The sequence below is a fragment of the Ranitomeya variabilis genome, chromosome 5 (genome assembly GCF_051348905.1).
Source record: "Ranitomeya variabilis isolate aRanVar5 chromosome 5, aRanVar5.hap1, whole genome shotgun sequence".
Taxonomy (NCBI): domain Eukaryota; kingdom Metazoa; phylum Chordata; class Amphibia; order Anura; family Dendrobatidae; genus Ranitomeya; species Ranitomeya variabilis.
Window position 1 is genome coordinate 365,164,293 of NC_135236.1, and position 19,017 is coordinate 365,183,309.

Below are 19,017 nucleotides of genomic sequence, written 5' to 3' on the forward strand. Positions count from 1 at the left end.
AAATAAACATTACAGATTTGCCAATGAACAACTGTGCTCGGTCAACTTGGCCCAGGTTCTACAAGATCAAATCACACAGATTGAATTAGTGAAATGCTTCTGTATACTATCCATCTGTAACAAATTCCAATCTTACATTGTGTTACTCTAAATTAGTTGAAAATCTAAAAAGGAGAATAAAAAAAAGCTTTTAGAACTGGAAACAAAGGACTGAACTGTAAAGAATAAAAATGCATTCAGTTGCCATACAGGGAACCCCCAAAATTGTTTTAATACTCAAAAGAAAGAAAGAAAAAGTGTGAGTAGTCTAAGAGCATTGTTTCATGAAAGGACAGATCAATAACTATTACTAAATCACCTTTAATTTCCAGCTTAGACTTTATCATATTAGAGAGCAAATTACCGATAGTAAGAATGATTGCCGATTTACCAATTAGAAGCCTGACAGCGTTCCTAATAAATACTAAGCCTGTGCTCTTGTTATACTCTACAGTCCGTGCCGGCTGCTGCAGGAATACTACGGGCTTCTGCTCTATACGGGAGAGCATTATGACTTTCTCCACATTGCTGTATGAGAGATGGATATATATGTAGTGTAATAAAAAAGGGTGAATCAGATCAATAAAAGCAACTTTTCCAATAGATAGCTGTAACATGGGGCCTTAACGGCATGGTTCATAAAGTTGTACAAGAGGTGTATGTCCTATCAATCATCAACAATGCAATATTTCAAATGGTCTGCTTTACAGACGTCCTGTTTTGTGTCTACAACTCCTAGGCAGACTTGTACATTTCCATGGTAAAAGCTTTAAACCTTTTATAGTCGGATCCTGCAGCCACATTACCTTATGGCCAACCCCTACTTCTTGTTAACATGTCCAATGTATATTAGCAAGAGGCAGAGGATGGATGGACGGGAGTCTGACGACCCAGAATACGCGAGGTACGACATTATTAATCAAAGCCATTTTTAGATGAACTGGGACACTTAAAAAAATAAATAAAGTTTTGAATTGCAAAATTATTTCTGTAGAGTTGAGTTTAGGGCTTTCTATTGGTGAAAATCATGAAAAGTATTGCTATATTAAGAAAAAGCCTGCAATCGTTATTCAGCGTGACCACGACCAGGATTGTACAATCAGAGAGAAACTGCTGTTGGTCGACCCCAAAATTGATAGTCCGCATTCTCTCCCCTTGTGTAAATAGGCATCTGCTAAAAATCACCATTCAAAACAGAAGAAAAGAATCAAGGTTATGGAAAAATGTAATTATTTTAACATATAAATCCATTTCTTCTAAACATTAAGGACTCACTAGGTCATTGGCACTCGTCTTCACCTGTAGAAACACTTCCCAATAGTACTGCCATTGAAGGGCACTACACGTATGGCAAAACAATAGCCTGAGCCCCAGTACACAGCTGATGAAGAGGAGACAGCCTTAAGCTAAAATGTCACTTTCAATGATAGAATGACTACAAAAACCAGTAGGAGAGGACAAAGAAGAAATGTCACATTGTTTTACCAGTCACACAAAACGTTACAGCTTGTCTCCTCCAGAAGCACATGTGCTGCCCAAATTTATAACGGGAAAGTGAACCCTATAATCTCGCTATCACCCTGTCAAACGCGTTAATGGTCATTATCATGAGCAGATTCCTATGTTATCAAGGAAGTCAGAGAATCATTGCTACTTGTCAGAGGATAATGAAGAGGCTTAACACTGCAATTAAGTCAGTGGAAATGTGCAGTTGTACTGTAGTTTTCAGCTGCAACTTTCTCCCACAAAACACCACATTAATATTCGCTTGCGCCCTGTGGTTCCAACAAATCGAAGAAGCATTATAATTTACTCTACATCCATTCTACTGAAAGGAAGAAAAAAAACAAAACACAGAAGTGTGAGACAAAGGAACTGAACAATCCAGGAAGCCGTTCGCGAGTATACATCCTGAAGTAAGAGATATGGCGTATGCACTGCCGGACAGATGCAGACAGCTCCTGTATACACGAGCATCAATATCAGCGGGAAGTTCTGCGCTCTGGACCAATCATTCGTGCCATAAAAAGATGGAACGCTTACATTCCAAGGCACGATGGTGCGGGCTTTGTCACATTTCATCTGTCCAATATACAAATGCATACAAGCAACATTTTTATATAATAAAGGGTGGAAGTGATGAAGACTGGCATTACATATACAGATCTTAATCAAGTGGTGCATGTGTGGGCTCCTGTGTGCCAGTCAGCCATGAGCAGGAGTACACTTCTGCTGTAATTACGGCATTTTTTGGAGTAAATTATATTGAAGCTGTCAGGCTGTGCTATACCACTCTGCTCACTTCACAAACAAAGGTAAAAGCTGCAAAAACGGCCAAAGATGCAATATTTTTAACAATCGTATGCAGAAATGTTTAAGCAGATTTCTGGCACACGTGGCTATGTGCCCACAATCCAGAATTAGCAGCATATTTTCGCTGCATTCTATTGAAAGCAGGTAAGGCTACTTTCACACTAGCGTCGGGCCGAGGTTACCGACGCTAGCGTTCTCTGCGCCGCACAACGGGGGCAGTGGATGCATTTTTCCAGCGCATCCGCTGCCCCATTGTGAGGTGCGGGGAAGGGCGGGGAGGTGGGGGCGGAGTTCCGGCCGCGCATGCGCGGTCGGAAAAAGCGGACCGTCGGCAGCAAAAAACGTTACATGTAACGTTTTTTGCAGCCGACGGTCCGCCACAACACGGCGCATCCGTCGCACGACGGTTGCGACGTGTCAATTTGTCGCAATGCGTCGTTAATGTTAGTCTATGGACAAAAAACGCATCCTGCAAGCACTTTTGCACGATGCGTTTTTTGACCAAAACGACGCATTGCGACGGAGGACAAAAAACGCCAGTGTGAAAGTAGCCTAAATCCACATGTGTTCGCTGAACCGTGCGGATTTACCGAGTTCAATACATTCTATTGGAGTAATTTCTATTATTTCTGTTGTGGAGACCACATGCTGTGGTCTTGATGTCGGTTTCCACGGGTGAACCGCAGGTGCACAGAGTCGCATAGTCCCATCCACTATGCTGTAACATCTGGCCGCTGTGGGATCGTACCCCTAGGCTACATTCACATATCCGGGTGGCATGCCCTGGTGCGGTCAACTTTGTTCGTGGACATTACACTGGCCCATAGAGTTCACTAACCCATATTTATACACATCAGTTCTAAAAACAGGTCCATGAAAATTGGAGCATATCCCATTCTCATCCGTTTTGCGGATCACACTTGACCACTAAGGTATATGGGGATCCGTGAGACACAGATGAAGCTAAGGCATACTTTACATTTCACAGTTCCGTCCTTCTTTTACACATCCTAAATGCCCATTTTTCAGCATTTAAGGCATTTTTGGTGTGGATTACTTGTATGATTTGTCTGCACTACATGTTTGATAAAGTTCTATTCACCAAAGCGCTACAAAACCACTGAAAGAAGTGACATCCTGCAAATTTAAAAAAAAAAAAAAAATGCTAGTTTTTCAAATCAGTCAGGAAAAAAAAAATAGTCAAGCGTGTGCATGAGATGTTTGAAATCTTCTAGCTTTTGCTGGTACTGTAAAGACAAGCTTTTACATTTGCGTAACATCGCAACAAAAAACAAAAAAACCCTGCAAGAACGCAACGTATGAACATAGCCTCAGTCTTCATCACCTATGTTATAAATGATAGAAATGGCACCTCTTCTGGTTTAATAAAATCTTTGGAACTCGTTTGGAATGTATATTCGTTGTTTCTTTTTCTCGAGTCTTTGAACTTGTTTCATAATTGCTATTAGAACTAGCACAAAAGGCTGACACATTGTGTTTTTAGCTCTTGAGTTGTGACACTAAAATGGGAAGGGTCAATTTACGGACGGAAAGGTAGATTGTAACGCTGGAGACTAAATAGGCAGGATTACCCCACAGACAATACAGGGAAGCATTCTGTACACAGAGCCCACTTCTCTGTCTTGGATGGAGATGTGACAACAGGAGCATTATTCATCCTCAGGACTCTGACAATGAGTCTTTTATGTCTATAAGCGGACATTCAGGGCAGTTACCATAAAGCGCACATCCTACTGTACTGGATATACACATAATCCAGGGTGCGTGTAACAATGTCAAATCCAGCCATGCTCATATTAAATTGCTACAACATACTCTCCGGCAGATTATCCAGACTGCATTTCCTACTCTCTCCACTGGGGGAGCACAGTTTTCACTAAATACACATATTGAGGCCAATTCTGTATGATCCCCGATGCCCTGTGGTGTACCCGAGGCAGCAGCCTTTCTACAGACTCTGGGCTTTATTCATCACATGCGACTTTTTGCTTCTTGCTGTATTCACTGACATTTTTTTTTTACCAAAAATGGTACACGGATCCTGAATTTTGTGCAAAATGAGAAAATGTTCTTTTTTTTAATCTTTAAAGGGAACCGGTCATCGGATTTGGCTGATAAGAGATACGACCATCACCTTTCAGGGCGTATATACAGCATTCTATAATGCTGTATAGCTGCCCCCCACCCGACCTGTAAGGCTGTGTGCACACGTTGCGGATTTACTGGGGATCCGCAGCTTTTTTTCACGCAGAAATGATACAGATCCGCAAAGTGATTTACAGTAAAATGTAAATCAATAGGAAAAAAAAAAATGCTGTGCTAATGGTGTGGAAAATTCCGCACAGAAAACGCAGCAGATTGAAAGAAGGAGCATGTCACTTTTTTTGTGCGGATCCGCAGTGTTTCTGCACCCATTCCATAATAGAAATCCTCAGGGGTAAAAACGCATGAAATCCGCACTGAATCCGCAGGAAAAACGCACAAAATCCGCAAGAAAAACCTGCACCTGCGTTTTCTGCCAGGAGATGCAGATTTTGTGCAGAAACTTCTGCACCCAAATCTGCAACGTGTGCACACAGCCTAAGAGAAGAAAAATAACTTATTATACTCACCTGCGGGGCGGTGTGGTCCGATGGGTGTCGCTGGTATTGGTCCGGCGCCTCCCTTCTTCTGGCGATGCCGTCCTCCTTCTTGCTTCGTGTGGATGATGCATCCCTTTGTCATCCACAAAGTCTCCCCAGCATCGCGCTCCTGCACAGGCGTACTTCTCTGCCCTGTCAGTGCCAGAGCTCTCTGACCTTTCCCGGCACCTCCGCACTGCAGTGCTTTGCTCTGCCTTAAACAGGGCAGAGAAGTACGCCTGTGCAGGAGCGCAGTGCCAAGGAGACGTGTCATCCACACAAAGCAAGCATGAGACGGACATCACAAGAAGAAAGGAGGCGCAGGTCCAAGAAGGGTAACACCCGCAGGTGAGTATAATAAAAGTTATTTTTCTTTTCTTACAGGTCGGGTTGGGGGCAGATATACCGCATTATAGAATGATGTGTATCAGCCCTGAAAGGTAGTGCCGTATCTCTCATTGGCCAAACTTGCTGCCAGGTTCATTTTAACCTATTCTGTGACCTCTGAGGTGATGAGTTACTGGTGAGTTTTTGGCGCTGCGTATTTCTGCTGCTTCAGTAATGCAGCGTCTCACAGCGCCAGCAAAGTGGTTGGGATCTATGGAAATCTCGCCCACTGTGCTTATTTTTTTACTCCATGTAAGTTCTTAATCTTCTCCGCACCTGTGCTGCGATTCTTCCATGTAAGAGAATCAGATCACAGTAAGATGACAGCTCACACTTTAACAGTTTTATTTGGAGCAAAATTTGTGCAAAACCATCAGGCTTGAGGAGTCCATGCATTCCAGGAAAGGGATGAGGGGGTCATGCATACCAGGAAAGGGATAAGGGGACCATGTAGACCAGGATAGGGATGAAATGGGTCATGCAGACCAGGGATAGGGATAAGGGGACCATGTAGACCAGGATAGAGATGAAATGGGTCATACAGACCAGGATAGGGATAAGGGGACCATGTAGACCAGGATAGGGACGAAGGGGCCATGCAGACCAGGATTCTGAGGAGGGGGCTGTGTAGACCAGGATGGAGATGAGGAGGGTATGCCTACCAGGATAGGGATGAGGCCGAGCAGACCAGGATGGAGATGAAGGGGCAGTATAGACCAGGATGGGGATGAGGGGATAATGCATACCCGAGACAATAAGTTTTCTCAGTTTTTTGTGGCAAAATTGGGTGCCTTGGCTGATACCCGAGCATATATGGTACACCTACATACAATTTCTCCCTTGTGGGCTTATGTCCACATCCCTTATATAACTATTGTTATAGTTTTACTGCCTAAGGCCATGTTCACACTATCAGTATTTGGTCAGTACTTTATATCAGTATTTAAGCCAAAATCAGGAGTGGACAATCCAAGGAAAAGTATAATAGAAACATATGCACCACTTCTGCATTTCTCACCCACTGCTGATTTTGGCTTATAAATACTCATGTAAAATACTTACCAAGTACTAAAAATGTGAATGCGGCCTTATAAAGATAATACATATTTGTGATACTTTTTGGTCGACATTTATTATATTTTTGGTGTGGTTCAGGTGATTTGATAAATGGTATAAACAGAATAGTTTTGGTTTCTTTATTTACTATACTTATTGACCTAGAGGAGAAAAAAATGGGACATAAAAAAAACAAGGAAACATGCTGATGAGGTAAGGCACCAATTTACCAGCTTGTTCTCCCCGACTCTTCTGAGTGGGGGGGATAAGGCATGTTGAAATCAAGTGTGATCCTCCTCCCACGACCCTCAGACATCAGCTGCCTAACTAGGGCTATGGAGTAGCACCTAGATTTGGTTAGTTAGATTTTTTTTCATAACCGTTAAAGAAGCCCTCCTTTAAAGTTTTTCTTTTTAATGTATGCAGTGCGGTCCTTCAGCACTGTTCTGCTCCTCTTCTCAGTAATGTCACCACTTTTCATACTCTACGGGTCACACTGAATCTCGGAAGTGGCTTACATTTAAGAGAAACTTCCAGCTCAGGCATAGAGTGTGCCGCTTAGTCTGATGAGTGGTGACATCACTCAGAAGAGGAGCAGGATGGCGCTGGAACCCTGGAGAAGACGGTGGTAGGCAAGTATATTAACAAATAGACACTACATTATGTGCACATATACACAGACTTTGTTAAAACTTCATTGGGAGTGCTTCTTTAAAGAGAACATTAAGTTAATTTCCCTGTACAATAATCTTAAGAAAGTTGAGTTATTGCTTAATTAGGTTTTTAGGTTACATGTATTTTAACATTATCTGATCACAATCTTTAGTGAGAAAAAACAAACAAACAATCATTAATCTTTCAGAAACCATTTTCACAGAAGAGTCCTTATCAGCAGAGACAATGACAGGTAACACCTCTATACACAGCTGACAAAGTATTCACCATTCACAATAGGCGATATCACAGATCACCCTGCTCCACCTCCCTTCAAAAATACCTTTGCACAATCTCATTACACACTTCAATACAAAAGACAGAGTCAGAGTCTGCTGATTGTGACTTATGTTCATGTGTTATATAATGAAACATGAGGTCAGAGGCTAAAATGGTGATGCTAAGTAGTGTGTGGCCTTCACATTCCTGTATGACCTCCCTACAATACCTCCTGATGAGGCGGTAGATGTTCTTCTGAGGGATCTCCTCTCAAACCAGGATTAAAGCATCAGTCAACTCCTAGACAGTCTGTGGTGCAAAGTGGCATTGGTGGATGGAACGAGACATGATATTCCAGATGTGCTCAATTGGATTCAGGTCTTGGGAAATGGGTGGGCCGGTCCATAGCATCTTTGCCTTCATCATGCAAGAACTGCTGACACACTTTAGCCACAAGAAGCCTAGCATTGTCATGCATCAGAAGGAACCCAGGGCCTACTGCACCTGCATATGGTCTCACAATGGGTCTGAGGATCTCATTCCGGTATCTAACGACAGTAAGGGTACCTTTTGCTAGTACATGGAAGGCTGTGTGGCCCTCCAAAGAAATGCCTCCTTACACCCTTACTGACTCACTGCCAAATTGGTCATGCTGGGGGATGTTGCAGGCAGCAGAACATTCTCCATGGCTTCTCCATATTCTGTCACATGTGTTCAGTGCGAACCTCTTCTCATTTGTGAAGAGCACAAAGCACCAAGTTAAATATGCCAGTCTTAATGTTCTCTGGCAAATTCCAATCATCCTGCACAGTGTTGGGCTCTAAGCACAATACCCACTTGTGGTCGTCGGGCCCGCATACCACTCTCATGGAGTCTGTTTCTGACAGTTTGAGCAGACACATGGATGTTAGTGGGTTGCTGGAAATCATTTTGCAGGGCTATGGAGCTGCTCCTCCTTGCATAAAGGAGAAGGTAGCGGTCCTGCTGCTGGGTTGTTGCCCAACTACAGCACCCTCCACAACTCCTGGTTTACTGGCCTTTCTCCTGGTATCTGCCCCATGCTCTGGACACTGTGCTGACAAACACAGCTATCCTTCTTGTCACAGCTCACATTGATGTGCCATTCTGGATGAGCTGCACCATCTTAGCAACTTCTGAGAGTTGTACACACCTCCTCATGCTACTGTACCTCTAGTGGTGAGAGGAATAACAAAATGCATAAGTGACCAAAACAGCAGCAAAAAAGCATGAAAACAGAGAGATGGTCTGTGATAACCACTTGCAGAACCACTGCTTTATAGGGGGTGTCTTGCTAATTGCCTATAACTTGTTGTCTGTACCATTTGCACAACAGCAGGAGAAGCTGATTCACAATCAGAGTGACTTCACAACTGGACAGGTTGATTTTACAGAAGTGACTGACCTGGAGTTATATTGATTCCTTGAGTGTTCCCTTTATTCTTTTGAGCAGTGTCTAAACACATTTCTATTTTATTGCAACTTCCTAATATGAGCAGAGTTCCCACTACATTGGGAAAATGCGTAATCAGGACACAAAAAAAAAAAAGATCGGCTATGTAGAGTCTGTCAACTATTTTGTATCGTTATTGCTGTTTCTACAAATTGATGAGACAAAAGCTGAAAAATAGGTAGAAAATGACAGGTATCAAATCAAAATGGTCTGTGCCATCATTAGCCAATAGAGAAAACACAGCATACTCCAATCTTAAATTCTTTAGATTACAAAGCATTTATTTGTAAAGTCAAATGCAAAACCAGCAGAATGGTGACACAGTGGTAAACAGCTGGTTATAACTTAACGATCTGTGACAAAATGTGATGTTTCGGCTCATCCTGAGCCTTGATGTCATTGTCAGGGGACTGAAAGAGTATAAAGCGTTGATAGCGCTATTGAGTGAAAGAGCAAAAATGCTGTGGGCGATGTTCCTGGTGGAGGGTCGCGCTCAGAGAACAGGAAGCGCTGCTTGCCATTACCATCGTTAGTTGCACACAAACCGAACAGCATTCCTGCCAGTCTCATGATCAGCCTATGGATGCAATGGAGTGATCTTTGCATCAAAGTCAGGGGTTGTGCTGCGGTGGAGGAGGAATGATGTCTATACTAAGATTGGCAGGGATAGCTGAGTCAATGGAAATCAATATTTAGTCCAACAGCTATTGCTAGGAGGCTAACAATGGAAACCTTTGACACAATACATATCCTTTAAACAAGTATTTCTGTGACACTACATAAAGCAGATCCCTTCTCTGCATTTCAAATACTCATTACCTGACAATAGCAATAGACGGTACATATAGTCTTTAACAAAGATTAGGAATTAATTGAGGCACATCAGAGTTCTAGTTAAAAATGCATTTTTTTTGTGTCAACCTTCGCACCTTAAATGTGTTCGCAGTTAGGAGAAACACCTTGACTAAAGCATTACACTTGCCAGACTTGCGCTCAAGATGTCCCAGCTGTTAAAGTCTCCTCATTTCACCACCAAGAGTGAGAGAAAATGAGGTATTTCAATTTCATATCCTCAGCCAAGATCAATTTACATGGTTGAGAGAGGGGAAAAGGAATATTTCATTGCAGCAAATGCAGTTGATCCAAAAGGTTTAAGCAGAAGAATGTTAGGATTCCAGAATGTTTCAGACTTTTCTTAAGTGCTTTACTTTTAAGTGCTAATTTTGTCTTAAAAAAAAGAACCATCACATATAAAGAGGAATAAAACCTCAATGTGACCACTAGTGATGAGGGAACATGCTCGGATAAGGTGCTATCCGAGCATGCTCGTGTGCTAACTGAGCGTCTTCGGTGTGTTCTAAAAGAAAAAATATGTTTGAGTCCCCGCGGCTGCATGTCTTGCAGCTGTTAGACAGCTGGAACACATACAAGGATTGATTAATAAACAGGCAAACCCTGCATGTGTTTCAGCTGTCTAACAGCCCTAAGACATGCAGCCGCAGACACTAACATTTTTCAAGCACGCCGAAGACCTCCGATCCTACGGTGCCACTTTGTGACCACAACTTCTCACTGTCCAGAAATCTTAAAGAATAGGTCACAAGCTCTCAATGAAAAAGATGTGAAAGATAGAGGCGTGTGCACTACTATTGATGGTGCCCAGGTAGGTTTCCCACACCATGTGACACCTCAAAGAAAAGAACCTGGCACTCAACTTAATGCTCGTGAATATTTAATCGTAGTAGCCAAAAAACGTTTCGGTCCTTTATCCGGACCTTCGTCAGTTACGTACTAGTAATAGAATGGTTGATTAGCGTAACAACGGTGTCATGCAGGGCACAGCTTGATCTGCGTCTGGTGCTGCGCAGATAGTGTACAGGGACACTATGTAGACTTAGAACGCTGACATGTACTGTGCTGAAGTCCTGACGCGGAGTCCTCGTCACGTTAATCAACCATTCTATTACTAGTACGTAACTGACGAAGGTCCGGATAAAGGACCGAAACGTTTTTTGGCTACTACGATTAAATATTCACGAGCATTAAGTTGAGTGCCAGGTTCTTTTCTTTGAAGCTCTCAATGAAAGTCTGAAGGCCAGAACCAGGCTCTCATAGACTAGCATTGAAAAGTAACCTCTGTTTCGCTCCAGCGAACAGTGGAGCGATACGGCCGGTAACGAACTGATGAAGATCGACAGGAGTGGCGCAAATAAAAGAGGAGGATGGCAGAAAGCAAGTACGAGACTAAGGGTAGGGAGCTAACTTTACTAGCACCACTCCATCGTTGCAATAAAAAAACTGCAAGGCTGGAGTGGTGCTTTAAATTTCCAATCAACTCCTTCACATGGCTGCTTGTCCTACTGCTTCTGACAAATCTGACCGTACACTGCTCCTGCATTTGTGTATTTATATTACGGCTGCAAGTCTCATTTGACAACTTCACAGGGATTTATGAAGCAATAAATTAGGGTCCTTAGACCCACAGTTGGGTTAGAGATGCATCTGAGACTGGCCTAGAAGAAAGCAGCAGGGGGCTGCACACATTAGATGAGAGCATGCAATGAAAGAAGGAAAGTATTCAAAGTTTAGAAAGAGGGATACTTGTTCTGCCTGGCAATGTCTTCAGGGGAACAGAAGGAAGGTACTGGAGAAATGGGGGAGTGGGTGAAAGAAGCCCCAAGGGAGAAATGGCAAAGGTACACTCTCCTCATCACTAGTGTTAGACAGCACAAAGATGAGCTCCCAAATGGGATCTCACGTCCAGCATGTATTACTGGGAATCAGAAAATTACAAAAAAACAAAAGACTGAAACCAGTAGCAGGTTGCAATAGCAAGTCAGCTAAAGACTTATTATAAGAAATCTCAACTATATGAATAGCTGATAAATAAACCTATTGAGAGTTTTACAAAAACGCTGCAAGGTATTTTCTTATCACTTAAACACAAATGGTTCATTAAAAGAAAAGAATAAACACTGATGGTCTAATGATCTTCATGTTGTGTATAGAAGCAATTCTAATTAGATACAGTGATTGGAAAGCGGCTTCAGCATGTAATGCCACTATAACAGGCATAGTTTATAGAGAGACAATCATGCACAACTTGATAAATGACTACAAATTGTTGCCAAACTATTTCTATTAGCTGGGAATAGCAATATGCAACTTCTAGTGAGTGATATACTGTTAGCTTGTGTTCCTGACTTCAGATTGCTTAGCGTGTGTCTAGACAAAATGGAACCCCAACACAAACAAGACCAAAAGTAAGCCAGAAAGTGGCATTCTCCATACATTATCGATCACAGCATAATGCAATAATATCCATCATGAAAAAAGATACAAAGTGTTCTGTGTGGGAAAAAGACTTTGTAGATTTTTCAGAGTAACTAAACTTTAATTTTTTTAAGTGATTTTGTCCAGCATGGAAAGTTATGAAACTTTGCAAATCACTATTCGAAACTGGCACAGAAAGGGTCAGCACTGATATCCACTTCTGAGTGTTGTGCTTATCAGAAGAATGTCCTGCAGCAGCTTATCTGCAGGGCTAGGGACAATTCACACATGCGGATCTGATTCTACAATCAAAATAGCCAGTGCAAGGCTGGTTGAGAAAAGCTCTGCGAAAAACTGACCTGATTGTAAAAACTGACACATGACCAAGTTGTGATGAAACGGTCATAAAAAAAAAAACACAAATGAAACTGGTAACGCTTTTTTTTTTTTCTGCATACAAGAAGAATCACCAATTTCTAAATGAGTACCAATGAGACCGGTGCTGAGCCAGCCTTTCACTGCAAACATCTGCACTCCAAATAGGTATGTTTGGATATTAGCACAGCTGAAGTCGGGCAAATAAACTGAGGAAAAGCAGGTGTCTGGAAGCCTCTTAGGGTACTGTCTCACAGTGGCACTTTTGTCGCTACGACGGTACGATCCGTGACGTTCCAGCGATATCCATACGATATCGCTGTGTCTGACACGCAGCAGCGATCAGGGACCCTGCTGAGAATCGTACGTCGTAGCAGATCGTTTGGAACTTTCTTTCGTCGCTGGATCACCCGCTGTCATCGCTGGATCGGTGTGTGTGACACCGATCCAACGATGCGTTCGCTTGTAACCAGGGTAAACATCAGGTTACTAAGCGCAGGGCCGCGCTTAGTAACCCGATGTTTACCCTGGTTACCATCGTAAAAGTAAAAAAACAACAAACAGTACATACACACATTTCGGTGTCCGTCAGGTCCCTTGCAGTCTGCTTCCCGCACTGACTGACTGCCGGCCGGAAAGTAAGAGCAGAGCACAGCGGTGACGTCACCGCTGTGATCTGCTTTCACTTTATGGCGGCACTCAGTCAGAGCGGGAAGCAGACGGCAAGGGTCCTGACGGACACCGGAATGTGAGTATGTACTGTTTTTTTTTTTTTACTTTTACGATGGTAACCAGGGTAAACATCGGGTTACTAAGCGCGGCCCTGCGCTTAGTAACCCGATGTTTACCCTGGTTACCCGGGGCCTTCGGCATCGTTGGTCGCTGGAGAGCAGTCTGTGTGACAGCTCTCCAGCGACCACACAACGACTTTCCAACGATCACGGCCAGGTCGTATCGCTGGTCGTGATCGTTGGAAAGTTGCAGAGTGTGACAGTACCCTTACACGAATGAAGACAAATCCTCTAATAAAGTAATTTGCAAAGTTTCAGAACATCAATGCTGAACAAAACGAAAATTAACCCCTTCACCACCACGGGTTTTTCCGTTTTTTATTTTCTGTTTTTTGCTTCCCTTCTTCCCAGAGCCATAACTTTTTTTTTCTATCAATATGGCCATGTGAGGGCTTATTTTTTTTGCGGGACGATTTGCACTTTTGAACGACACCATTGATTTTGCCATATAGTGTACTGGAAAACGGAAACAAAATTCAAAGTACGGCGAAATTGCAAAACAAAAAGTGCAATTCCACAATAGTTTTTTTTTTTTAACCATGTTCACTAAATGCTAAAACTTTATGAGTTCATTAGGAGTTCGAAGATACCAAACAAGTATAAGTTCTTTTTAAAGTGGTGAAAAAAAAAATTCAAAGTTTGTAAATAAAAAAAAAAAAAAAAAAAAAAGTCGCATTTTTCAAAACCTGAAGAGTCTCAATTTTTAGAGGGTGAGTAAGTGAGGGCTTATTTTTTTTGCACGCTAAGCTGACGTGTTTATTCATACCATTTTGGTGAAGATATGATCTTTTGATAGCTCGTTGTTGCATTTTAATGTAATGTAGCGGTGACCAAAAAAACGTAAATCTGGCGTTTTGATTCTTGTTCTCGTCACGCAGTTTATCGATCAGATTAATTATTTTTATATATTGATAGATGAGGCTATTCTGAATGTATTTTTTAAAATTGTTTTATTTTGAATGGGTGTGATTTAAACTTTTTTTTTTTTTTAATTTGTTTAATATTTTTAAAATTCATGCCAACCCATCGGCAACCCGGAATCATGTGACACAGGCGCCGAAGGTCTGGGTTTTGTGGCAGTGGCGTTTAACATGTTAACTGTCGCGGGTGGATCGCAATTCCACCCGCGTCTGTTAGCGCACATGTCAGCTGATGAAATCAGCTGACATGCCGGAAAGGTTGCAGGCTCAGCATCGGAGTCCGCCGCAAACAGGGAGAGGTGACCTTAGACGTACCTATACGTCTAAGGTCGGAAAGTTGTTAACAAAAAAAAAAACTTTTAAAGTGTAACAACTTTTTTTTTTTTTTTGAACATGCAATAAGTCTCATTGTAATTTAATTAAAAAAATAGAAGATCAACATCAATGTTAACACAGATTGCTTATCATTACAAATATTTGGTGCTCAGCCCCACCACTATTAAAGAGAGAGAAATATTAAAACCTTCAGAGAAATTAATAGAATATCTTATTGCATTTTATGAGTCATATTTGGTAAACAGCATTGAAGTGAAGAAAATCAGTGTAATAGAGGTTGATATTATTGGGGTTATTTAATAATTTTAGTTTTTAGTCCAATATGTAGACGGTGAGCCCTCGCGGGCAGGGTCCTCTCTCCTTCTGTACTTGTAAGTGCCTTGTATTGCTCATGTTTATTGTGCTGATCTATATTTGCCCCTTTTCACATGTGGAATAAATGGTGCTATATAAATGAATAATAATAATAATAATAATAATAATAATAATAATAATATGGACAACTGGGCTCTTATACAAAACTTTACATGGAACCTGACACATCCCAAAACGCTATTAACCTGCAGATATGGGGCTATTCTGTGGTTAACAGGGTTCCAAAGCTGCCTGGCCACTGCACTGAAAACCCACCTGCCAGGAAGCATTTAACTTTATTTGTTTTAGCAGCCTCCAGCTTTCAGTCATAGAGACGCGGCTTGAGTCACCGCTCAGGCCGCAGCTGTAACCACGTCCTACACTAACTGACTGACGACTCTGTACAGATGTACTGCAGAACTAGCCGTTGGTCAGTGCTGGGGTGTCATGTACAGTGTAGGAAAGACTAAGTGAAACACAAAGGTATGAGGGGAAGGGAGAGAGTGTAGACACCTAGGCAGCTCTAAAGTCACCCTGACTGCCCTAAACGTCCCTATATAGGTTCTGCACCTATCACCGAGCAGGAACTTAATCCCTGCCTGACCCTGGCGATAAGCCCTACTTAGGGAACGATGGGGTATGCAGTAGTTGATCCTCACTACCACTAAAGACAGCTGGTATAGATGAACAAGGAGAACACTTATCTTGAGTGGATTCAGACGCAATACAGATGTCCTCCAGCAACACCAAATAGGAAGATAGCCGACTGCTATAGCTCCAAGCCTCAACAGGGATAAAAGAAAATATAACTGACAACTCCCAGCAGCAGGTTGGCAGTCTATACACACCCAGGTCCAGGTGTGTCAATTAGAGCTGGAGAAAGGGTGCCACTGGGTCAAAGAGTTAGAAAGGTTACGAAGGTGTCTGCAAGGCCAAATGTAGAGACCTTCTTCAACTAGATGGAGAGCGACTCTCTGCAACCTCTGATACACCCGTGACATGAGGCCTTGGTTATAGCCGGTCTATGTACTGAGAGGTAACTGAAGCTGTACTTCTATGACTGAATAATAATAATCTTAATTTCTATAGGGCCAACATATTCCGCAGCACTTTACATTTTAGAGGGGACTTATACAGTCGGAGGCTGCCAGAAGGAATAAAGTTAATTTCCTCCCGGTAGCTTCAAGTGCAGCAACCAGGCAGTTTTAGAATACTATTAACATGCAGATTAACCCCATACTGAAGGTTAATAGCGGTTTGGGACATGACAGGTTCCCTTTAAAGGGGCTCTGTCAGCACAGAGTGACTCTTAAAACATACAGTACATACTGTGCATCATGGCCATAGCCCACAGAAATGTTATAAGCTTTAAGTAGGATAGATCTGAGTGGCAAGACCCACACTAATTGCCAAAGCAATGGGGCAAAAGCAGTCAGCCAACTTCTGTTATTCTCACAGATTGAAGATGGTCTCAATAGAAAGCCCATGAGACAGTCATCAGCTAATGAGGAGGATCCGAATGCGACTGTAAGGTTTTCAATAATATATCCATTTTTTCACAATTATTTTTTCGGATACGTATGAAAGAAAAAAAAACATACCTGTAATGATTCAGAATACCAGGCTGGCTTGGACCCCAGACATGTAAAGTCCAGTTTTCTTGTCTAAATTCAAGTCTAGAAATAAAGTAAAAAAATATCAATCAAAACCTGCACGATGTATAAAGCTAGCAAAGTCCAAAAAGCAATGCATAAAAACAACTGCAACTTAAGTTCAATTAGGTTGTATTCATACTAGGATTTTGTATTCAATTTATGACCAACCAATTGTGGGAACTGGTAAGGCCAAGTTCACATTCCCAGTATTTGTCTTACCAGTCCCTGACTGCAGTAACATTCAAGGGGAGGCGTACTCCACTTATAAGATGTGCTGAATTCATTAAGTAACATGTGATTCTTACGGAGTTTGACACATCACACTCCAGCAAGCCCTTCATTAAGACTGGTGTGCGCTACGCCAACCTTAATTGATCAGCCACATTGACTTCAGTGATTTAACAAATGGATGCAACAGTTTTCTTAGTTGGCCAAAAAATATATACAATTATTCTAACATACATCACTCAGTATGCATTGTTTTCTTTGGTCTGCCTGTATAGACAGAAAGGTAAATGTCCACCAATCGTAAAAGTTTACTGACCATTCCATGGAAACATGTAGCTGCAGCAGGAAACCTGACTTAGCAGGGGAGGACCAGCCTTCTCAGCTTCAGAGAAGAAATTCACACCCCCACAAGATAGTCTCCAAGCTCATACAGGAAAACCCCCTATGGAGATCATGCGGTCTAACTGCTTTGTTGAGTCAGTTGTGATTTCATAAGGACTTTACGTCCTAGCCACACACCGGTTACATTTTTGAGATCTCTGGAATAGATCGCACATCTTATTATTATTATTTTTTTATATAGCACCATTAATTCCATGGATCTTCCAGAGAGTCTCGCTCCATTCTAGCACCATAGGGTGGGGAGATATGTAGAATGGCCCGGCTAATCCACCTCTCTCCTCACTACTCCCCAGCTTGTCCCCTCTGCAAATCCCTCCACTGACTCCCAATTCCCCAAAGAATCCAGTTCAAACTACTAACACTGATCTGCAAAGCCATCCACAACCTCTCCCCTCCCTATATCTCTGAACTAATCTCCCAATATCTTCCCTCTCGTAATCTTCTATCCTCCCAAGACCTCCTACTCTCCTCCACACTTATTCGTTCCTCACACAACCGCCTCCAAGTTTTCTCCCGAATATCCCCCATCCTCTGGAATTCCACGCCTCAACACGTCCGATTATCCACCACCCTTGGATCCTTCAGACGGAACCTGAAAACCCATCTCTTCAGGAAAGCCTACAGCTTGCAATAAACATTCTGCCGCCTCAACACCACCCAAGCTGCGGCCTCACCATCACCCAAGCTGCCACATCCCCGACCTTCTGTCTCTTCCCCATTATCCCATAGAATGCAAATCCGCAAGGACAGGGTCCTCTCCCCTCTGTACCAGTCTGTCATTGTAAATTTGTTTACTGTTAACGATATCTATAACTCTGTACGTAACCACTTTCTCATGTACAGCACCATGGAATTAATGGTGCTATATAAATAAATAATAATAATAGTAGGAGCCAGGTAGCAAAGCTGTGTTTGGTCTCCAAGCGTAATAGGTGGCTGACCGCACCCGATGACGCCAGAACCACCACCCTACGACCTTCCTTTGGGAGGAGCAGATTGTGAATATTCAAGAGGATAAAAGCTTCTGCAAGGCCATGTGATCTCTCTCTCTGTTATGCTTGCTGTTCACTTCAAAAGCAGGGGCCACATCAAGCAACGCGCTGTGAAGAAAACAGCTGGCAGCCCATGCTTCCCGCGGCCAAGCGCAAACATGGTCAATCATCAACACGGTAATTGACATGATCCATCTGCTCATATCTTTTGTACTTCACCCATATTTGCATATCTGATCATTGCATATGTAAAACCAATGTGTATACAGTGCATTGTCTAGTGTGCCCTTAAGGCGATTAAATATATATTTTTTACTTTGGGCTGCTCTTATCTTGATCCTCACATCCATATTCTCAGTATAACTTTCCATGCTACCAGGGCTGGTTTCTGGCCTGATATAATTCCGTTAACGGGGCGGGCTTATATTTAACAAGGAACTGGTGAGAGTGCTACCGGGCTGGCAGTGCTCTGTTTCACTGGTGCTAGTGAAAGGGGCCTCTCAGCCGGTCAGGGTTGTCGGAGAGTGTGGAACCACTGCAGTGGGCCACATCCTCTCACTCCCTGTTTTTCCCTGGTCCCGTGTGAACAGGGGGTGTCTGTGTAAAACTGTATCAAGCTGACCTTACACGTCCCCAGGAGGTGTGGAACGTAACGTTGGTGCAAGTGCAGAAACCGCACTAGGTGATCATTCTGACGTTATAGTAAAGTCAGGCAGAGTGGCGAGGTGAGGGTTCATCACAGAACCTTTTACGTAAATTCGGTTACTTGCATTTTTTCATTGTGCTTTTGAGTGTGTTTTTTGACATGCATTTTTATTGGCTTTGACAAAACTTTACTGATATACAAATA

At 42.5% G+C, this 19,017-nt stretch overlaps 1 protein-coding gene across 2 annotated transcripts in view; it reads right to left on the minus strand.

Moving 5' to 3' along the window:
- The window catches only part of PLXNB2 (plexin B2), a 280,779-nt gene that overhangs the window by 173,748 nt on the left and 88,014 nt on the right, over nt 1-19,017 (minus strand). For both annotated transcript variants that reach the window (XM_077264920.1, XM_077264921.1), the window contains exon 2: nt 16,492-16,566. The gene's annotated coding sequence lies outside the window, so the exon portion shown is untranslated. The remainder of the gene's footprint in view (nt 1-16,491; nt 16,567-19,017) is intronic.